At 41.3% G+C, this 24,144-nt stretch overlaps 1 long non-coding RNA gene across 1 annotated transcript in view; it reads left to right on the forward strand.

The window, feature by feature from the left end:
* LOC118917543 (uncharacterized) overlaps positions 1–24,144 on the forward strand; it is a 228,038-nt gene that overhangs the window by 67,303 nt on the left and 136,591 nt on the right. The window contains exon 2 of the long non-coding RNA XR_005026839.2: positions 6,377–6,483. This is a non-coding gene — a long non-coding RNA (uncharacterized LOC118917543). The remainder of the gene's footprint in view (positions 1–6,376; positions 6,484–24,144) is intronic.

A 24,144-nucleotide genomic window follows, 5' to 3' on the forward strand; every position in this document is an offset into this window, starting at 1 on the left:
TTCCTTATTTCCTCTTGTGGATAAGGTAATTGAATGAACTAATGTACAGGAACCTGGCTAACATAGGAGAAGGGCTGCTTAAATAATAGTTGAGTGATGATTCTTAGTTTCATTTTATTTCACCAAGTGGATATTACCCTTTCATTCCAATCCTGCTCCTGTCATTCTGGAAAAACCTTCTATCCTCTCAAATAATCTACTGACATGATTAAAATAACAGCAACAGCAATAATAATACTGATGTAGTTTTTAATGGAGGTTGATACAAATGACTTTGTAGATCCTGCTACTGACTGCTATTGATGAGAGGCCAATAGTAGGTCAGGTGCCCAACATTCCTTATTTCCAACCCTATAGGAATCTTCAGAGGTATTAGAAAACTTATATGACATGTTGAGGAAGCTGAGGCTTAGAGAAGATGAGTGAATTATCAAAGCTTGCGTTACTATTAGGAATCAGAGTGGGAGTCCTTACCCAAGTCTGCCTGGCACCAGAATGGGTGCTTTTCCCCCTGCACTTCACTGCCTGACTGATGACAGGCCCTCTACACGGGTTGGCATCTCCATAATATTCGTCCTCCAAAACAAACATGTGCAGGACAGAGAGAAGTAGATGCTCGGTGGGCCACTGAGATCCCTCCACGCTGGGAGCAGGCAGGCAGCAGGACCTGCCCTACCTGATGGATGACTGCCACTCCGTCTTGTGCAGCTGTGGTTATCCTGAAGAGGCTGCATTTATTAAGTTGCACAACTCAGTCAGGTGTTTTATTACTGGTATCACTTTAATTTATATATAAAAACACAATCAGTTTCCTTTGCCTTGTGTGAAATCTGACAGGAAAAAAGTGACAGATAGCATGTGGAATGTTCCCCAATTGTGGTGTGGATCATGGAAAATTGGACAGTTGGTCTATATTAGTATTTCCAGCAGAAATCATGGGGAAGAGGGGGCTCCACACTGAAGCCTCATTTGTCCTGTTGCTCAGAATAGGCTGTCTCAGGTGGGGGGAAGGCCAGTGGAGACTGACAATGAAATATGCTATCTCGATAAGCAGGATTGACAAGGCTCCAGGTGACAGAAGATGCACTTAAGTGGGTCTGTTGAATTGGTTGAAGCCTCTAAGTTCCATTTGGGGTCACATCAGCCTTTCTCTCTCCTAGTCAGAGGGTGCTGGGATTTGGTTATTTGGAGCTAGTCCTACTGATAGGTGATGTTGAGCAGGGGAGGAGGACTCATACGTGAAGGGCATGCTCACAACCAGGCTGTGCTCTAGGTGCTAGGGCAAACTTTTGCTGCTTTTAGGACTATTACACACACATAGGAAACTGTGTGAAAGGGAAAGAACACTATTAATATGATTTTGATTCTCCAGGGGTAACTGGCCTTAAAAAAGTGCAATGGTCCAGATTTCAACTAAAGATGTGTAGTAGTTTCCCCCCTTATCCTCAGGTTTGCTTTCCATTATCAGTTAATCCTTAGTTGTCTGCAATCAGCCATGCTCCAGAAGCAGATGCTCCTTCTGACATAAAGTCAGCAGGTCAGTGGTAGCTTAGTGCTATGTCACCATCTGTGTCATTCACCTCACTTCATCTCATCACGGAGGCATCTTATCATCTCACCTCATCACAAGAAGAAGGGTGAGGGCAGCACAATAAGATACTTGTGAGAGAGACCACATTCACATAACTTTTATTGCCGTGTATTGTTAAAATTGTTCCATTTTATTACTAGTTATTGTTGTTAATCTCTTTCTGCGCTTCACTTGTAAAATAAAGTTTATCTTAGGTCCAGATGTACAGGAGAAGACATAGTATACATAGGCTTTGGTGCTGCCCGAGGTTTCAGGCATCCACTGGGGGTCTTGGAATATACGCCTTGCAGATGAGGAAGGACTACTGTATTCTCTCAAGCCCTTTCCACCCCCACTGACTGTTGGGAGAAGAGACTTCACACTTACCATGGGCATTAGGGCAGAAAGAAGTAAGCAGAGTGCCCTGAAGGAGTTCACAGTCTAGTAGGGGTGATTGACAATTAAGCATGTGAGTGTAACAGTATTGTGAGCATTATAATGGAACTACCAAAGCAAGTTCCCTTGGGCCATCCCTGGATGTCTGTAATTGATACTTTTGCTTTCCTCTCATTATTCCATCCTCTCTTTGTCCTACTATAGTCAGGATAGCTTACTTGCCATACCTCTGCACAGAAGTTTCTCTTGGCCCTGTCTCCTGTCCCAGATAATTGCTTTAATTAGCCTGTGTTATCTCTAGTATTTTTACCAAAGGACTAAGTTCCACTGAAGTAGACACTTAAAGTTTATTCTCTCTCAAAAATAAAGCCAAGGTGTTAAATGCCTCTAATTTTGAAAGGGTGGAATCAGAAATTTCTTCTCTTGACCCTTTTGTTCATTGAATTTGGAAAGAGTACAAAATTGGCAGATTACTATGTCTTTGTGAAAAATCTTCCTTTGAGTTAGGTTTGGAGTACAAACTCGCCTAGCTCTTATGGAATGTGTGTATCTCTCTCTCTCTCTCTCTCGGTGTTTTCATGCAATTAATCAAATTTTCTCTATTCTGTTTGCCTTATAATGCTGTTCCAGGACCTCCAAATGTAAAGATTGAATGGGTTCTGTTAGTAGGAATAAATTCTTTAAGCGGTGGAGACCCACTAGGTTGTAAACAAAACAATGAAATTATTACATTTTTCTTGAAAATGGTCATGGTAATGTAGGTGGTAATGTCAATGAAGAGCTGAGGTGCAAAAGACTGATTTGGAACTGGGAGAATGGGGCCATCAGAACAATTTCCCCTATTTCTAATTTTGTTTGAACAAGTCCACTCAGATGTGTATTGGAGAAAAGGAAGAAAGAAGACAGAAAGTGGGTGAATCTTCAGGTTTCCCCTGAGATAATGAATGGATGCATGTTATTTCTTAAATAGAATAGATTGAGCCCTCTGGCTGAGAGCAGAAAATACAGCTTGCAGCCTATTTCCTTAAGGAAAAATAGGGAAAGAAAGAAAGAAAGAAAGAAAGCTTTTTAGCTGTTTAGTCTGTAAAATGAAGTAACCCCAGTGGGCCTTCCTGTCAGTGCTAACTACCAGAACAGAGCTGTCATATAGAAAGGGCAGGGAAAACTCTTAGAATTATCCCAACTGGACCATTTCTCTCCCTTCATTTTTTAAAATAGAAATGCCATATGGTTCCATGTGATAGGACATCTTTACTGTAGTGTTTTATATAGTCTTTTCTGATACCACTGAATATTTTGTTTGCGCTTTCATCCCCAAATAAGTGATGATATATAAGTATGAGGCCAGAGTGCTAATGCCAGCAGAGGATTTAACAGTAAGATGTTTAAAGCATGAGTTCAAGTAATAGTAGCTTATTAGCATTTATTCCTCAATATTAAAATATACATATATTGTCCTTTAAGGATAAGGCCAGCTATATATTTGTGAGGCTCAATGCAAAATAAAATGTGGAGCTCTGGCAGGGCAGAGCAGTCTCCTCTTCCCCTGGGCCCTCTGCCCTAAGTCTCTGTGTGCAGCCTCTCTGCAGGGATGCACCTGGTGCCGGGATTGGGGTGGATGAGAGGCCCGTCTCAGCTGCCCAGCAGACCTCCTGTGGTCTTAGCCTGTGGCAGGGATGGGCGCTGCCTTGCCCCACCACGGGATCATCCTTACCTCCCTTGTATCCTCACCTCCCTTGCTCCCAGGTGCTCCGAGGGAGGAGGAGAGAAGAGACAGAGGGACAGGGCATTGAGACTTGCGGTTGTCTCTCTGGGTGGAGGTCTGCCAGTACCAGTGGGGCTGGTGTGACATACTGAGTTTTAAGAAATATCTATATGGTCATTCATATGACCACATATATATTTCCCAGGTATTTTGGTCGTCATCTACCGTTCCTGAAAACACTGCAGAGTCTTAAAGGTGAAACAGGTGTTTTGTCATGTTAGTGAGAATCTTTGGGATTCCACCTGAGGGCAGGGGCTGGAGGCTGAAACAGCCAATGGCCAGTAATTTAGTCAGTTACGATTATGCAATGAAGCCCTCACAAGAGCCACGAGAAGAGCTCGCTCTCTCTGCACCTGCCCTGCCCTGCTTGGTTGGACCCTGCTTCTGGATCGGAGAGAGCATCTATGCCTGGGGAACCAGATGCCTCCACAAGCCACTGAGCCAGGCCCCAAACTCCATGAGGATAGAAGCTCCTTTATTTGGGACCTTGCCCTATGTCTCTCTTCATCTGGCTGTTCACTTGTACCCTTTACGGTATCCTTTATTAAACTGGTAAATGTGTTTTCCTGAGTTCTGTGAGCTGCTCTAGCAAATCAATCAAACCTAAGGGGGAGGTCATGGAAGCCTCCAATCTGTAGCCTGTAGTTCAGAAGCACAGGTAACTGCCAGGGTCTTGTCACCAGTGTCTGGAGTGGGGGCTAGAGGGCAGTCTTGTAGGATGGAACCCTTAGCCTGGGAATCTGGTGCTGTCTCTGGGCAGATAGCATCAGAATTGAGTTGAGTTCTCCAGCACTCTGCTGGTGTTTGAGAATTGCTTGGTGTATGTATGTATGGGTGGGAAGACTGCTGCCCACATATTTACACACATTGGAATCAGGTCCGCATACCCGAATGGAGTTACACTACTATTACTGCTGTGAATAATGGTGTCACTGTTATACATATACGAAGGAAAGAAATACACCATTGCATCTGGTGTTGGAAGAGTGGGAATCGCAGGTGGGGAAGGAGGGAACCGCCTGGGGGGCATGAGTGGGAGTGAAAGGACTGGGGAGGTGGCAGGGTGGCAGGAGGCAGGACCATGTGTTAGCCGAGGCTCCAAGGCCCTCCCACCCCCCGCCCCCCGCTCCATTGTTCATTCAGACATCACTTTGAAAACTCAAATTCAAAGACAAATTAAAAAATTATAAAGAATTTCAAGATGATGACTGCAGAGTATTAAATCCTAAGTGCAGGGCCCCTTCTGAGCATGCAGCCCTGCAAAGCTGTACAGGTTTGAAGCCATGAAGCTGGCCCTGATTAAAGAACTATTTCTCCTTCAGTGTTGGTGATGGGCCTGGAGAGTGGGGTTCCCACTGAAGAAAATGCGAACTACTGAAATGGTTGCTGGGCTTGGGGAGGCACCCGGGGCTCGAGCTCTGACCCCAGCATCCCCTGGTATCTAACCTTGGGCAAGTCAGCTCCCTCCTGCCAGGTGTAGCTTATCAACATCTCCAAAATAGAGAAACTGAGAGGAGAGTTTAAGTGTGTGTGCATGTTCAAGGTCACACAGCTAAACGGTGGCAGAAGAGATTCAAACTTAGCCTGTGGAACTCCAAATCCATGCCCTTTGTGACATAATTTTGTCTCCTGAGGTAACGATGTCAGTGGCTTTTAACCCTTTAATGTATTGGAACTTTGATAAACTAATGAATTCTATAGACCTGCCACCGAGAAATTAAAATAGGCACATGAATGCCATTTTGCATAAAATTTCAGGGTTCCCACGTAGGGACTAGGTTGAGAACCCTGAAGACTGGAAATGCCTCACGTTGCTTGATGGATAACAGGCTTTCCATCAGGACCGACGGGGTTTGTGCTGGCTGCATACAGCACGCTGCATCCTCCTTCCCCATTTACTGATTTCGTAGGCGGTCTTGGCCAAAGTGTTCTTTTCTAGCTCCTGGTTTTATCTTGCCCATATTTTAATGGTAGAATCAGATCTTCACCGTACTTGTTCTCGGTGGAGAGATCTCTCTGCCTTATGGCCACTCTATTAGGAACAAGCTATCCTTTTTTGAAGAAAAACAAGAGCAGCCTTTTGAAATGAATCCCTTTGGAGGACATCTGGTGTGCCGTTAAGCTTCCTTCTTGTCTGGTCCAGAGAGCCACAGTGAGTCACATCAGGCGTTGTGTGCTGGGACTCTGAACATTGCTTCCCACTCCAGGCGCTGTTGCTGGCTGCACAGGGCCCAATAGATGGCGTCAGTAGCCCAAAGATGAAGTCCTGAGGCAAAGGTTTTTCTGTTTTAGGCTGGGCCATGTGTTATTTATGAGGGGGAAATTAACTTTGAAATCTTCTTAGTTTGCCCCAAGCAATATATGCAGTAAACATGATTTTCTCAGCACAAGGTAACAAATAGTCTTTCTAGCAAATTAGATGAATTCTGATGTCTGCTTTCTGGGACCTCAGAGTTATGTGTATTCGGCTTTTTTTTAAAAAAAAAATTAACATTCAAAAGGCATCTGCTTCACAGAGAAAAATGTCCAAATGGTCCTATGAGATCTTGGGAGAAAAAAAATGGCAAATCCTGAAAAAATGCAAAAGCCTTAGTCTGGAAACTTTGTATTGTTGCTTAAAAGGTAATTCTCTGCTCTCTCCACAGTATATTGTTGTATCGGACTCATGCACGTGGTTGGAAATGCATTCTACTTTGGAGTCATGCAGATTTGAATCTGAATTCCTTGCCATGTGGAAATTGTGTGATGCTGGGTGAGTTAAATTTCCCAGAACCTTATTTCTTCATCTGTACAGTGGGTTTATGATACCTATTTTCTAGAGTTGTTTGTACTACATGGTGTACTATGTATATACATAACTATAAAGTAGTTATGCAAGGTGGACATTCAGTAAGTACTAATTCCATTCCTCTTTTTAACATGTTGCTGGACTGAAGTAATGGCAGATGATCTATGTTTATGGTGTTGGTAAGAGTTTGCAAATGAGAATTTGTTTGAAATAAATGTTTTAATAATACTTGAGTAAAGGGTAGCAGAGAGAAGTAACTGTGTTTTTATAAAACAAAGTTTTATAAAATGGCAGGTGAGAATGGAAGAAAAGTACTCCATGAGTCATGGTGGCTTTGAATAGTGCATCCTGTGGACATAATGTCACGAATAAAACCAACAACTGGGAATGACTTGTATTAGAATAGTAATGAAATTTGCCCTATGGTAGAGCAGTCACCTAGGCTTGGGTCAGATCTCAGCTCCAGCACTTCTGACTGTGCGACCAGGCTGCAGACTGCATGTAACTCCTTTGAGCCTCGGTTTCCTCACAGGTGACACGTGGGTGATACCATTGACCTCATCTGTGAAAACAGGATTGTTTGAGGCTTAAATGAGCTAGTGTGTGATAGTGACTTGGGTCAGTGTTTAGCATATACTGAGCAGTTTTTATGGCTGTCATTGCTGTTATATGTCAGGCTGTCACACTGGTTGGGTCAAAAGATCTCGAGCTAGAAAAATCTATTATTGGGCTCTTGTTCTGTGATTTAATGACCATGTGGTTTTACTAAGTCACTGACTTAGTTTTTCCCTTCATCCAATGCTGGTCAGCATGGCAATGATCCCATACCAGCCACCTTGGAGGGTTTTTCTGAGCATTGGGTATAGCCTAATGGGGCTGTAATTCAGAGAAGTGGATGGAGAAGCTGAAAATCTTATTAGGAAAAAACCACACCAAAGGAAGCCTGAGGTGACTAGCTAGAGAAGAGGAACAGGTGTGGAGGAAGAAGATGGTAACGAGCTGAGAACAGCAGGGTGGCAGCAGAAGGGAAAAGGATGGCTTTTACTCCCTGTTTATTTCACAAGTGTGAAGGGAGAGCAGCAGATTCCAAAATGACCCAGGGAACTGTGTGCACCGCTGAGCCCATGGTACAGACAGTGAGCAAGGAGACCCAAGGGGGGAAGGATCGAGATGGTGCCTAAAGCAGGGAAAGTGTCCAAGAGGCTGGGAATCTCCTCAGCCCTCCCCGTGGAGCGAAGGGCAGCTATAGACAGAAGTTCAGGCAGTGTGGGAAGTTTTGGGGTCTGTATGACACCACCAACTTGATTATTGTTATTTATGATTTCTGAATTTTAATTACATTTCTCTTGGAGTAAATTTGTAGTTAGAAGAGGTTTCCGACATGTCATCTGTTTCCAGGAGGTGTAAACGTGGCGATATTGACAACAAAGGTCATATGCCACGCAGCTAATGTTACTGAGCGTTGGCCTAGCAGTGAGATATCAGTGCTCTGTCAGCTGTAACGTGGCAGACAAATGCTTGCTATAAGCACAGATGTAAACTGCTACTTCTTGAGTGGCAGCATGGTAAAGTGGATAGAATGAAAATTTGAAATCAGGTATCTCTGGGTCTGAATCTTGCCTCACCCACTTACTGGACATGGGTGTAAGTCGGGAGAAAATCAACTGTAGGTGATGAGGCCGAGTACAAGTGAGAAAGAAGAGAAGGTAATTAGAGAGAAGGGCACCAACATCAGGTTCAAGTAAGTGTCAGAGGCAGGGAGATCAAACCGGAATAAAGAAGGTTCCTCAACCAAAGGAATGTCACAAGCAATAAATAACCAACCCAGGTGAGGTTCCTGGAAAGAGACTCTGGGATGGATATTTGCCTGTAGGACCAGGGGGTAAGGGAGTAAGGAAGCAGGATTAAGTGGATGGAGAAGCTGCGTGGATACTGGTTACAGTAGAGGCCTTGGTCAGTCCCACCTGGAGCTCTGGAGTGGGAGAGGTCCTTCAGAGATGTCTCACACTGTGGCTTCTGCACTCTGCATCACTGAGTCATTGGTGTGGGCAGGTGGATAGCCAGCGAGGGATTATAACCTTGGGTGAGGCAGCTCATTTTAGTGGAGGGATTCCCTAGTGAGCTTTAGTAGCCAGCACTCCCAACAGCTGGGAAGATGAGTGCCTGATTGTAGGGGCATCTGGGTGGCCCACCGGGGCATCCACTGTAGTTCACTGCTGTTGCCCCTCAGAATCCACTTACTTTGTATAATAAATGAACTGGTATTAAAACAGCTGGTTGTCTTTTTCCTGCAGGCTCTGGTCCAATATACTGATAGTCTCTTTCCTGCAGAAAATATGTTACATCCTATACTGAACAATGAACTCTTCTTACCATCCTGTGCTTTCGCTTACTGGCTTGCCAGTGTGTTTTCCTTTTGCAGAATCTGGACAATTAAAAAGGCTGCTTTTTGTTATTTGTTTTTGTGTCTTTTGTGTGTAGCAGAGAATAGCGTGTGTCCAATGTGTCCAGCACATACCTGGCACTCAACAACGTGTTTTCAGTGACTGAAAGAAATGATTATAGGAATCAAACAAGTCACTTGCTGGCATCTCATTATAACCCTAACATTTCAACCAAAATTATTATAGTGATAAAACAGGAGATACGGGATATATAACAAATCTGCAGCAATCAGTTGCATTCCTACTTATTTCCTATTAATACAGAGCTTGGGAATTACTGAAAAAAATGCTTTTGATGAAACAGGTTAATGTCCCCATCCCCACATTGCCTATTACTTCTATATTTATACTTTATATATATTTTTTCCTGTAACACAGTAGTTTTTTTTCATAGAAACAAATTATGTAGCCCAAATTGGAAAAGCAAAAGAAGATATGAATGAAAGGATATTCCTCTTTCCTGGAAGGTAGTACTAATTATTGTAAAGATGGTACTATCCCCTAGTTCATTTTTATACCTAGTGCAAAATTAGAACCTTTGCAGAATATTTCATGGATCTTAAAACATTTGAAGAATAAATCCTATGTAAGAGTGGGCAAAAGTACCAAGATTTTTTTAAAGGCAGTGAGAATGTCGTTGCTGTGTAATATTTTAAACCATTTGAGAAAATAACAATCATCAAAAGTATATGATATGGAGTTGAACATATGGTGAATTCAGAAATGTATTTAAATTATTTTAGTAGAGGTTTAGAAATATTTGTTAGAGACTAGATACATCTAGCACTTCAAGATTGAACAAAAGTATTATAATATTGAGAAAATAATTTTTTTAGGGGTTAGCATAGCACTCTATTGTGGCTTTGAGAAAACTAATTATTATTAAATGTCCTATTGGGCAGTTGAATGCCAGTACAAAATATATTAAATTTAATTCATTCTTTATTCTACACACTAAGATAATTTTCAATAGGATAAAAGAGTTAAATATTTCTCTTTAAAGCCTGCAAAAATCTAGAAGGAAATGGAATGGTATATTTATGTCAGCTTTGGATGGAAGATACATTTTTGCAAGCCAAAATGTAATAGAAGAAATAGTAATAGAAACTGAAAGATAGGAAACTGTATATATGGCAATCATAACTGATAAGAACTTATTTACTGAATATACAGCAGCAACTAACTTTTACTTAATGCTTAACAGCTCACCAAACATTCATGTACTTCATCAGATCTTCTAAACCTTCCAACTCAAAGTATGGTCCTCATACCAGCAGTGCTGACATCACCCAGAGCTTATTAGAAATACAGAATCCTAGGCCCAACCTCAGACCTACTGAGTCAGGATCTGAATTGTAACAAGACCCCCAGGTGATTATATACACATTTAAATCTGAGAAACTCTATTCTAAATGACTTACAAGGAAAGTAAGCCTTAAAACAGTTTAGTAATATATTGAAGATCACAGAGTCACATAAAAATAGTGAAATTTGATTTCTAGGTCTTCTAACCACAGATTTCTTTTTATTCATTTATCAATTTGACATACATTGATTGACGCCTAGGTACAGGCACTGATCAGGGCTGGGGATAATATAGTGCTCTGTGTGTCTGATCTTCCCAGGCCCTCTCCTGAAATACCCATTCATAGTCTTCCCTCAGCACAAACATGCTTCAGTTTAAAAAGTAGAAAATCTTGTCATATTGAAAAATCTGTTCTTTTTATTCTTCATCATTTATATATAACCATGAGTTAAAGTATCATTAAATGTCTTATTTAACAAAATAAATATAAATGGTAAATCTCAATGGTAATAAAGTTTCAGAGAAATAAGTACATTCTTGCTAAGGGAAAAAAATAGTTTCTACCTATCTGGAGCATAAGACAGTTCCAGGTGATAAGAGCTATAAAACTGCTTAAACCTTTTAACAACCTTATTCCACCTTTTGAAAAAAACTCCAAGGAAATAATTTCACTGGAGAAAGAGATAAATGGCTATAAAGATATCATAATTATATTTTTTGTTACAGTGACACCAAAAGCAAAATAATTCAAATGTCGCAATGTCATTAATAAATCAAGCCCGTGTTCTCCTGCAGCTACAGAGGCAGTAAGAAAGCTGAACCCGCTTGCAGTAGGTTCCCTGCTTAGAGAAGAAGGTCTAGGCTCTGCAGCCTGGTGTCCTGCATGATCAAGATTCCGCTTTCCTTCCAGATGAGGTTGCTTCCACCATGCTGTCTTCTTCTTCTCCCCTTAATGGTCCTTGGTCTCTTTTTGATTTTGTAATTTTGCTTTTCTGGTTCTCTCTTCTTCTGACTCCATAATGTGGCATAAACATCCTTTGTGATCGGCCTGCCTCCCTTTCCAGCCTCACCCATCGGGCCCCCTCCTGGAAGTTAGGTTCTAAGAGCTCTGAATTCCCTGTGGCAGTCCGAATGCACAGGGCCACGTCGGGCGTCTGGATGCAGCCGTCACCTGCCCAAGGTCCCCACGATCACTCCTCTGGCAGGTGAGCCACTCCTCGTCCCTGCAGATGAACTCAGTCCCTTGTGAAGCACCATCTGACCATTCATTACCCTCTTGTGTGTGTTTCCATGATACACTATGTAACTCTTTTACCTTACCTTTTATCTTACTCCATTTTAATTTTCTCTGTTTTTTCTTCCTTCAAATTTGTGCTGATTGAAGATAAGACTGCCTTTAAAAATATTTTGTTCTTTTCCAGGATCTGACCTTTTCAAGTCTTCCCAGTGGCTAGAAAGTTACCTTTCCTATCCCTGAATTTCCTTGATACTGGCCACACATTTTTTTTCATTATTTGTTTTTTATTGAAGTAAAATTCACGTAATATAAAATGAACTGTTTAAAGTGTACAATTCAGTGGCATTTAGTACACTCGCCAATTTGTGTAACCATCACCATTACCTAGTTCCAAAGCATGTTCATTATCATTGAAGAGACTCTGTACCCATTAAGCAGTCACTCCCCATCCTCCACTGACCCCCCCCTACCCCCAGCCAGTGGTAACCACTAATTCACTTTCTGTCTCTACAGGTTTATCTATTCTGGGCATTTCATGTAAATGGACTCATACAATATGTGACCTTTTGTGTCTGTCTTCTTTCATGTATCATGATGTTTTTTTTTTGGTTGCTTTATTTTTTTATTTTGGTATCATTAATTTACAATCACATGAAGAACATTATGTTTACTAGGCTCCCCCCTTCACCAAGTCCCCCCCACATACCCCTTCATAGTCACTGTCCATCAGTGTAGTAAGATGCTGTAAAATCACTACTTGTCTTCTCTGTGTTGTAGAGCCCGCCCCGTGCCTCCCCATGCACTATACATGCTAATCCTAATGCCCCTTTCTTTTTCCCTGACCTTATCCCTCCCTTCCCACCCATCCTCCCCAGTCCCTTTCCCTTCAGTAACTGTTAGTCCATTCATGGGTTCTGTGATTCTGCTGCTGTTTTGTTCCTTCGATACTGGCCACATTTTGTTCTTGTTTAGTATTTATCTACTTATTCTTGTTCTATGTATGTCTCAAAAGCTAGTATATTCTAGGAGATGATCATTCTTGGAGTTAGTGAATGAATGGAGCTTACTGAGTATCTTGTGATAATCCAGTATCCATACAACAAATGGCCAAAGTGGCGGCTTTCTTCATTTGATACTTCATTTGAAGCAACAGGTTGGGAAAGAAGATATACTCTTATCTCCAGCTTGAGAAATTCAGTGGGAGTAATTTTCTGCAAATAGGAAGAAAAGTTGACATTACTAAGTGCTTGTCTATGGTTTTGCTTCATCAGAAGTATTGCTAGAGAATGAAGATGCTTCTGAACTCTTACTTACATACTCACTGAGTAGTTTTCACAGGCCTAGAGGGTTTGTTGGTCCTGGGAATAGTCAACAGACGTGGTCAGCATTCTAGTGGGAAGAGACAGAAAATATAGAAGTAAAAAAATAAATCAAATAACTTCAGATACTAGTGAGTGCTATGGAGATAATGACAAATCCCCAGAAAATAACTTGGGTATGAGGAGGGGCTATTTTAGATATTGGCAGGTCAGTGAACTGAGACATGAGCTACAGAATGGGATTCAGAACTAGATCTGGATTTGAACTGCACCATGGAGATCCTGGACATGAACTGCAAAGGTCTCACCCAGTTTCTGACATCCTTTTTTTTGTTTTACATGCAGTTCCCAGGTGGTGGATGGCAGTGCTCTCTCATGGGTCTGGTTTGGAATGGTCTGGAAGGCTTGGCTAAGCTGCCTTTGAAGGTGGGCTGTGAAGGAAGAAGGCTGATTTGTTGCTTTGGTCCTTGCCTACCAGCTTTCCTCCATTTCCATCCCCACATGCTGCTTCTCTCCATGACTGCCAGGGTCTCCATGCTCTGGTCCTCTTCATTTGCACTACGTGACTAGGGTCTGGCTCCACGCCCACTCTTTGCCTCAAAGGCCAGGCTCTCTTCTGTGTTGCATGACGTGGACTGCCCAACCAGTGACCCTTCCTTATCAGTGTTCCCCCATTCCCATTCTGTGAATGGCTCTCCTGCGACAGATGGGGTGCCAACAGCATAACATGTGCATGCATTCTACTATACACCAGCAGTTGTGAGGCACCATTTAACCCTTCCAGTGGTTCATTATTCCAGTCTTGCTTCTGGATGATATGTCATGATTTGCTCTCTGCCTACTTCTCTAGTCTCCCTTCTTGCCCTTCCCCTCCGTGCCCCAAGCTTGGGTCACACTGAAGTGCAATACCCTTGTCTAAGGTACCACCCCTTTCTTGCACATGGAGTATACCTATGCCTCCTTGTCTGTCTTAAAAATGCTATTCATCCTTTTGGGCCCAGTTTATTTCTTCTGTGAAGGCTTTCCTGGCCTCCGAGTGTGAAATGCTTCTTTCTTTGTAATCCTATAGCATCTTACAGATCATTCTGTTTAGGGTTTGCCACATTGTCATGTTTATTTACATCTCTTCACCATTTCTTCTCCCCACCTGTCACCAGCCGTAAACTGTGAACACCAACATTAGGAACTTCGCTCCTTTATTTCTTCAGTTTTGTGTTATTTTACCGTGGCTCTTGTTAAAAACTGCATACTTAATTTATGCTTGCTGAAATAGCTAGTGAATGACATGTTATAAAAACATACAAAATTCTAAGGTCCCAGTGAGTATGAAGTCAGAACTTGAACCCCAGGAATCCCAGTCTTAGCATTTTAGCAAATTTGCCACTTGTACACTCACAAATCTGAATTTTTCCCCACTATATTTATTCTTGTGTATTTATTCCAATATGGGTTTATTGGGCACTTAACTATGGGCAGGCAAACTATGGGAGGCCTGCCTGGCTCCAGGCAAGACAAATAAGCAGGAAGACTCTGCCAGAAGGAGGGTGGTCCCCTTGACCAGGTGGTCAGCAGGGGCTTTATAAAGCAGATGTTAGGGAGCTGGGTCTCAAAGGGGAGAGGATTGGAAAGGATCAGAAATGAAATTGGTATATTAATTTTCAAAACCATCATACTGTACCCTAGGACATTTCCAGAACTGTATAAATCTATCTATTCCTATTAACCTTTTAAATCAGGTCCACTTTTGAGCAAACATCACGTGCCCTTGACCGTGTTTCTATGACCTATGGGACTACTGTTTTCAGTGGTGCATAACCTATAAAAATGGCAGAAAATGCCCAGAGAAAAAGCAAAAATGTGAAAAGTCTTTGTTGAAATGCTCATCACTCAGTTCTTCTCTGGGGAGGAAGAGAAATGGACTCTGGCTGGATGATGAGGAAATGGAAACCCATAAAAAGGGAGCAGGAGGCCAGTTATGCTGTTCTGTCGCTGAGCCCTGCTGCTCTGATTTGGCTCATAAATAGATTTCCCAACTAATATAGATATAAATATTTGAGGTAAATGCTGTTTTTATGTTTTAGTTCAAGGGTGTTAAAATCTGCTTTATTTAAACTTAAAGATAATCTCAGCTCTGTTTCTTTGTTTGTTTATCGTCATTAAAAACAAACATGCAGAGTTAGAGTGGCTTTGTCAGGGCGCATGGAATTGCCTTTCACTTGGACTGAGCCTCAGCCTCCTTGACGTGCGTCTTGCATGGATGAGCAGCCAGGGAAGGAAGTCAGAAAGCCTGGGTTTGAATCTCAAGTTCCTGATGGTGTGACCTTGGTACATCGTAACTTCTCTGAGTCTGAGATTCCTCATCCCTGTGAAGGGATGATCATAATGTTCAACTGTCAGTCCTATAACATGGTTTAAGTGAATGGCTTATGTTGGTAGATGGAAATTCAAGATGTCAATTGCCTGAGATACCAGATCCCCAGTTCAGGGTTATGAAGTGCCACGTGGAGAACAAGGTCAGGTGAATGCTTGGTGGTGGGGAAGTTTGTAGTCATTAACTCAAGTCTGGGTCCAAGTCCCAGTGCACACATTCCTCCTGGCAAGCTGAGGTGAACCACACACAACCATGAGGAATCACTTTGTGACAGCTGAGGCAGATCAGAGGTCTTTTCTAGGAACAGGTGAAGTGGCCTTCTAGTCCTCTTTCCCCTCAACTCGTAGAAGGACTTTTCTGGCTACTCAGATATTGTGTAAATTTAAGGAACAATTGTGCCAAGGTAACCAATGGGAAATGAGGGTCTCCCCTAAAGTCTGGAGCGAAGCTGTTGTTAGTAATAAACCAATGTTTGTCAGGCTTTGTATGAAGTATACTCTCATTTACTCTTTATGGCGATCCTGTTAAGTTAGTTATTACCATGTTCACTTTATAACTGAGAAATGAAACTTGGAGCAACTAGATGACGAGGCCCAGCAGCTGTCCATCCAATGTTTTACAGCTTGCAGGTGACAGAGCCCAGATTTTGAACTCAGTCACCGAAGTCCTGGGCCCAAGTACATAACCAGTTTATCTACTACTTAAGACTGCCCAGAAAGGGTCCCGTTGTCTCATCACTTGAGTGTTTCCTTATGTTTACTCTGGGAAAAGCACTTCGAACCTTTTTAAGATCAAAGGATGATAGAAAAATGCCCAGCACCATCTTTCAAACTCTGAAGGCCTGTAAAGCTGTGCTATTGAAATGAGAGGGAACCTTTTCATCCAGCAGATGAAAACATGACTGCAGGTCATTGGAGCAGAGGGAAACCCAGTGCCTCGTGTCACCACTGTGATGACAGGTATTATGCCCCAGGTGCATGAGGGATGATGTGGTTCCTCACCACACACTTACCATTGTTTCTGTTGGTTTATCACAAGCAGTAATTATCACTAACTAATATACGGCAGCTGGTAGTAACTCGGAAACAGCCTGTCACTTTGGCTTTTTAGCTTGGGGTGGATGTTGATGGTATTATGTCATGAATCTTGCACTGCCAATTGTTCCCTCTCCTGTGAGGCTCCCCAGGGGGCTGTACCCACAGGAGACGGTAGCAGATTGGGAAGCAGAGTGCCATTTCGTCATTAGCTGTCTAAGTACCTGATTCTCTAGTGTAAACCTCTGGTGAAGTTTAGGTAGGGAGTTTTGGATCAGCCATGAGACCCGGGCAAGGCTCTCCTCAGCCCTCCGGCTGGCTGCATGGGCTGTGAGCCATGTAGACCGTGGTTAAACATACCTGATCATGTGGAGGAGGTGAGAGAGAGAGTGCCAGAATCCTCTGCCTGGCCAGACTTTGCCTGTGTTATTTTATCACGCAGCTACAGAAAGCAGCCCAGTGCCAGGTTGCTACTGTATTAACCTACAGTGGCCCTTGTTAGTTTCTGGGACTTTGAACAATGGCATGAGCTACTCCACCCACTGAGAGGAAGGCACAGGAATGTGGCTGGGGAGGGGAAGGGCTGCTGCAGAGAGACCAGCAAACTCACATTTCTTATGTGAGAAACAGCAAAGAGTGTATAGCTCTGTTTCTTGGCTCCTTAGCCTTACCTCTTACTTTATGTCTCCAAATTTCAGAGGGTTAGCCACAGCTGTTCCTGTCCTCCATGTGAACCCTCAGATGCGGTGCTGGACGTTCTTTAAGGCACTTAGAACTTCCATTTTCTGGTAAACTATCATGTGGATATTTTTAACTTTGTAACTTTGTCAACCATGTAAGTGGTTGTCTTCTTTGAGAGTCCATTTTTTTCCCCACAAAGAAGCAAAAGTTGGCATGACTCCTGTTAATCTTAAAAATAAAAGGCAGTTATTGTACTAGCAAAAATGAGTTTTTTTCCAGGCATAGCAGAGAATTGCAATTCATGATTTTCAAGTTATGACAAAACCACAGGCAAGTCCAACAAAGGAGAGTAATGTGACTTTATGGAGAGAAGGAGGAAGTTGGGAGGGCGTGTTTTGAGTGAAAGTCTGCTGGAAAGAAGCAATTCAGGGTGACGACAGTTTCTCATTGGCTGAGTTACAAGGGCAGTCCCACTTCTTATAGGAGGTGCAGTACATCTTTACCCTTTTGGGGTTTGTAATTGATGTTTCTTTCATGTTGAGGATTCTTATATTGGCATCTGAAATCGACAGTTCTTCCTGTAACTGACGTGGAGTGGCATGGCTCCCCCTGCTAACTCCCCATTCCACTATAGTGAGGTCTCCCTTGATTAATTTTCACATTTCACGCACCTTACTCGCTAACCCTGATGAGTGAAGATGGCCATCTTCTCCTAGGTCTGGGGATGTTGGATGAGACCAGGCTCACCCATGAGCACAACCATGTTGTCTCACCTGTAAGACCCTTAGCACAGGTAAGTAAATTCATGCCTCAGCAACAACATTAAATGTAACCACATGGTTAGGCTCGCTTGTGGAAAGTTAAACTGACTTTTTAATATATACATGTTAAAATGTGCTGTATTTTTTCTAAATTAAATGGATAGTGACTAAGATCTTGTGTTTTGGAGTTAGACCTGGATTTGATTTGAATCTGTGGCCCTACTGTTTGGCGATTGTATGATCTTGGTCAAGTTCTTAAACTCTCCTGACCCTAGATTTCTCATTTGTGAAATAGGAATAGTAATAGGATCTTTTACTTGGTGTTATTATTAATAATTAATTAAATGATGTATTAGATATTGTTTATAAAAATGTGAAACACTTAGAGTTTCTGGCACCTTGTTAGCATTTAATAAAGGTTAGCTATTCTTATCATCTAAATTATACTTATTGCATTTTCTGGGTGCTGGCAGTGACTACCAGGGAGGTAGTGTGATGTGAGTGGTCCATCCCTAGTGCAGACAGCAAAGGTGTGCACTGTAGGAATATACAAACAATAAAAAAATTGACTGAAAGTCGTCTGCTTTTTATTATCATCATGGACCAGCAATTCTAATCAATGTCAGTGGAAACATATTCCTCTCCTCCAGGGCAGACCATTTTTGTCCCTATTTCTTCCCTGGTGCCTGTTGGGAATGGACACCTTCACTGGCTGGTTTATCTTCAGGTTCTCTCACTTTAAGCATAAGGCAGTTGTTCTCTTTGCCACTGATCCTGAGAGATATCTACCTCACTGTGGTGTGAATCTGCCATTTCATATTTCCTTACTTGTCTTCCCAGCAGTGCTGGTGATAGGCAGTTAGAGAATTTCCATCACAAATGGGGCTATTTCTTCAGCTTCTCAACAACCAAAACATTCTGCTTTTGGCTTTTAGTTATATGCCTATTTTTTAGTCATAGAACTCAAACTCTTTTATTAGGAAGATCTTTTGCATCTACTGTATGAAATATATCCCTTCTCACCATTTCCACTGGTACTAAACTTCTTCACCATTTCCAGTGGTACTAAATCTCCTCCCTGGTCTTCCTCCTTAAACTCTGACCTCCCTGTAGTCCATTTTCCAAATAGAAGTCAGAATTTAAGTTTAAAATTGTAAGTTGATTTACATCTCTCTTTTGCTTAACACCCCTGCAGTGGATTTTTCTCTCAACTAGAATAATATGCAAACTCTGCCGTCACTCACAAGGCCCTGTATGATCTGGCTCTTGGCAGATCTCTGACCTCTCCCTCCTAGCACTCTGTCCTTGCTCATTTTATTCCAGCCGGGGAAGCATTCATGAACATGCCAAGCTTGCTTCTGTCTCAGGGACTTTTAATTTGTTTTCCCTTTGCTTGGAATTGCTGTACACCTCGATTTTTGCCTGGCTCACTTCCTTATCACACTTCTACTGCTCAGAAAGGACTTTGTATACCACCCTGTCTTCAGTGGCAACCCAACTATAGGAAATGCTGTTGGACCCCACCTATGTCTATCTGCTCATCCCACCTCAGAAGTCATCTTCAACTTTGCTGGACAGTTTCCTGTACATGGAGAGATAGCTGGATTGTGTCTCTCAGCAGGAAGGTTTTCTCAGGCCACAAGAGTTTGCTTGGCTATGGGTGGGGTGGGCTGAAGTGCTAGACTTAGTAAGGAGCAACCCTCACCTAACAGGGGCAGGGTTTGGTGGATACAAATCCCAGCTTTCTTCCCTGTCAGTGAAATAATTCCAAGGTGTGTGCTACACTGTCTCTCCAGGGTCTGCGGTGGGGTTTATCCCCAGTTGTCCACATGGTGACTCAGGCATTCTTTTTTTTTGGGGTGGGGTCTGAATCCCCCAGCTTTATTAAAAGGTAATTGACAAATAAAAATTGTATATATTTAAGGTGTACAATGTGATGTTTTGAATGTATATATTATGAAATGATTACCACAGTCAAACTATTTAACACATCCATCACCTTACATAGTTACTTTTGAGTGTGTGTGTGTGTGTTCGTATGGTGAGAACACCTTAGATTTACTGCCTTAGTAAATTTCAAATATATAATACAGTATTATTCAAGGCTTTCTTTATTGGTTTTCTTACTTCCCTACTCCCTCACCTTGTTTCTGGGACCACATACCAGATAAATTACTTGTATCCAGATCCTTATCTCAGGGTCTCTTTTTGGTGGAAGTCCAACTACTTACTCTCACTCATTTTCTGTTTCTTCTTATTATTATGCACTTATGATAAGTGCTTCATGAGGACTGTGTCCTCGAACTCATTGCCATGTCTTGTGAGTCTGGCATGATGCCAGGCTCCTAGGAGGCTCATGCAATCACTATTGAATGAATGATTCAAGAATATGAACAAACCCTCCAGTTATTCACTCCTTTCTTCTGACTAATTTATTTCACACTTAGGAAAAGGTAATAAAAACTAGCAGCATAATCTGACTCTAATGTTTCCAGTTTAGTGAATGCCTTTTTTTGTTACCTTTATTTTACTTTTCCATTTCTTGAAGGTATATTATGTATGTGAACTAATTATTGTATTAGGTTATTTATAAATGTTATAAATGTCCTTTAATAAGTGCACTTCTCTGTAAGGTAAATTTTATTATCCGTAGTCTAAAAATGTGGAGATTAAGGCTTATTCAGGGCCACAAAATTTATATATGGAGGAGCTGAGGCTTAGACTCCCCATGTGTCTGACATGAAAGCCAATACTTTTCTTTGTATATCCTACCTCCTAGGCACTTGTAAGTTATAACTTTAGTTTTGTGTTAAGCCAATTCTAAAGTTTACCCAAAAGGAAGAGAGATGAAATATATCAGGTCCCAGAAGCTTTCTCCAAGCACTGGAAAATAACCATTACAAGAAAGGACAATTCTATGTACTAGTGTCTCAATGACGCAGGTAAAACAGAATGAATTTTTATGTTGAGGTTAATGCTTATGTTGCTTTGATAGGAAGGTAAAAAGAAAGGAAAATACTGCCAAGCTTGGAATGTTGTAACAGATTTGATATGTTAATAGTTCTAGTTGTAATCATATATCATGACAATGTCAAATGTGTCTAGTTAATACATCTGAGATGGCAGAATAATTGGGAAAATTTTATGTTACTTCTGGTTTCAAGGCAGAGTGCTCCAGATTTCACTTCTCAAGTGAAATTTACTTTAAGAAAATTATTTTAAACCTAGGAATGACAGGGAATTGCTCTCATTTTATCTTTCTAATTAAAATGGGATATTTACGTACATCTGGATTTATGGAATAAAAGTGATACATTTGAATGAACAATACTCCTTTACATATTGAACAATCCTTAAAGAGAACACTAAACAAATATAAATGAAATTTCTGGTTTCCTTACTGACCATCTAAATCAAGTTAATAGAAGACAAAACTATCTCAGGAATCCTGAGTAAACAAGTATTTTAATAAACAAAAGAAATTCAATGTTATTTTTTTTTATTAAAGTATCATTGATATACAATTCTTATGAAGGTTTTACATGAACAACATTGTGATTTCAACATTCACCCATATATTATCAAGTCCTCACCCTCCTGTTGCAGTCACTGTCCATCAGTGTAGTAAGATGCTGTAGAGCCATTTCTTGTCTTCTCTGTGCTGCCCTGCCTTCCCAGTGACCTACCTACATTGTGACTGAATCATAATGCCCTTTAATCCCCTTCTCCCTCCCTCCCCTCACATTCCCCAACCCCTCCCCTTTGGTAACCGCTAGTCCCTTCTTGGAGTCTGTGCGTCTGCTATTTTGTTCCTTCAGTTTTGCTTTGTTTTTTATACTCCACAAATGAGGGAAATCACTTGGTACTTGTCTTTCTCCACCTGGCTTATTTCACTGAGCATAATACCCTCTAGCTCCATCCATGTTGTTGCAAATGGTAGGATTTGTTTTCTTTTTATGACTGAATCATATACCAGTGTGTATATGTACCACATCTTTATCCATTCATTTGTTGATGGACACTTAGGTTGCTTCCATATCTTGGCTATTGTAAATAGTGCTGCGATAAACATAGAGGTGCATCTGTCTTTTTGAATCAGGAATCTTTTTTCTTCACGTAAATTCCTAGGAGTGAAGTTACTGGGTCAAATGGTACTTTTCTATTTTTAGTAATTTGAGAAACCTCCATATTGTTTTCTACAATGGTTGAAATCAGTTTACATTCTCACCAACAGTGTAAGAGGGTTCCCCTTTCTTGGCATCCTTGCCAGCATTTTCAATGTTATTCTTGTCCTTGTCTGGGAGATCATTGTAGAATGGTTGAAAAGATACTGGGCCAGAAGTCAGAGACCCATAGTTGGCTCTGATTTCACATTAATAAGTATGATCTTAAACAAGTCTAATATTTTCTGGATTTTGATTTCTTGCTCTGGGATTGACTGAGATGCTTTTTCCTTTTTGACAGTCTGTGACTTTATGTCTGTGTTATATAGAAATGCATTAGATCGTTGACTTCCGTGGTGTCACATATGGAAAGTTAGCACTCTGAAAATACTATTAACTGATGTGGGAGGCAGCTACGATCTATTAGAACAATGCATGAGATTCAAATTTGGAGAAATAATTTTAATTTGGACTCAGCCACTCTAGCTCCTTGTATGAAAAGAACACAGGCCTTGAAGTTGGAAAGACCAGATTCAGATGCCAGCTCTGGCGCTTACCAGCTGTTGGACCTTGATGAATTGACATCTGATCCTCAGTCCTTTACCTGTAGAATTGAGATGATAATGTGCATCCTACTTCACAGTGAGGGAGGAGTATGTGAACATTGTAAGATAAATTTTTGGAAAGCACTTTGTAGAAGTCAAAATTACTATAGTGATGTAAGGTATCAGTATTGACCAAAAGGAGCAAAGCAGGAGGAACAGTAAAGGCTTTCAGGATGTTTTGAGAGATGTTTTAAAGCCCCCAACCAGTATGAACCTTGACAAGGCTGTCATTTCTCTCATGTTGGGGAAGTGACTACTCAGAAGTGCAGGTTTCTCCTAATCATAAAAAAGATTGACTTGCTTTTCAATGGGGTTCAAATGGACAATAAAAATCTCCAAAATGAAAAAACACGCAGTTAGAAAATGATGTAGTCTTACAGTTGCTTTATTGAGCAACTGTAATGTCTTATGCACTGTTCCAAACTCTTCCCAGATGTTGTCTTATTTTATTTCCACAATGACCCCGTGAAGTTAGTATAATTATCCCCATGTTATTGATGAAGGAGTAAGGCTTAGAGAAGCTGAATAACTTGGCCAGGGTCGTATGACAGGTAAAGGGCAGAACCCTGGTTTTCACTCATGTTTTCCAAAGATCAAAACTCATACTCTACCTCTGTCCTATGCTGCCTCCATGTCAAGAGAAAAAAATTATTTTTATAATAGTATTGTGCTCCAACCACATGATAGGCATTGAATTAGGCAGTTATATGATCCCTTTGAATCTTCACAAAACCTCTTTTGATGAAAATTTTGTTCTCATTTTAGGGAAAGGTTTTATTTAGGCCTCTAGAATGATGGTGACACATCAGTAAATAGGTTTAAAAATTCAATGAACAAGGCAAATTGAAAACAAGCAACAGAATGAGTTTAATGTAGTAGAGGGAGAATTAATTTCCTACCATGACATGCACACATATTTTAATATATACATATGGTTGTGTTATATATGCTAGCATTTATATGCTAATTTTGGGAACGAATGTGCAATTGTTACCTAGAGAGAATTAAAGATTTAGAATTAATATATAGGGAGAAAAAGATTAATTGGGAATGGTTAAAAGACAACTGAATGGGCAATGATTTTGGAATGTCAGGCTCGACAAAAACCATTTCACTGGCCATCTGTAGGATTGAAATGAAATAAAGAGAGGAGTTATATAGAAAATATACATTCCATGTTACCTGATTCAGGAATCTGCCATGTGTTCAGCATTATGCTATGAATTTTTATACATATTATTGAATCCTCAAAACAGCCCTGTGGTTTACATTTTATAATTTTCATTCTACCAAGAAGGAAACTGAGCCTCTGGGTCTGTCATAGCTGTTGCCACTCCCTCCCCATCACTGTGAAAATAACCCTCAGTAAGTGCCATTTCCCTACCAAGGAAGGAAGACAAACTGCAATCTCTTGAACTTCAGGTCCTTAAAGACTTTTGCACCTGGTCATAGTTTTCATTTCTGTCCCGATTTCTGCTGCTGTTCTGGATGACTTCATACCAGTGATAGTGACTGAGCACCAGTGTGTCTGCAGTTGTATTTTATGGCCAGTCAGTTGCTGCTCCGTCCTCCCAGCTTCCTACCTCGTTGCTCAAGCAAGGTAGCATGCATGCAAACAACTACCTTTGAAAGTGAGAGGACCTGACAGCTGCAAGATAGAACATTTCCAAGAGCTGAGCAAAAGGTGTGAGAAAAAAGCAGGTT

The sequence above is a fragment of the Manis pentadactyla genome, chromosome 9 (assembly GCF_030020395.1).
Source record: "Manis pentadactyla isolate mManPen7 chromosome 9, mManPen7.hap1, whole genome shotgun sequence".
Classification (NCBI taxonomy): domain Eukaryota; kingdom Metazoa; phylum Chordata; class Mammalia; order Pholidota; family Manidae; genus Manis; species Manis pentadactyla.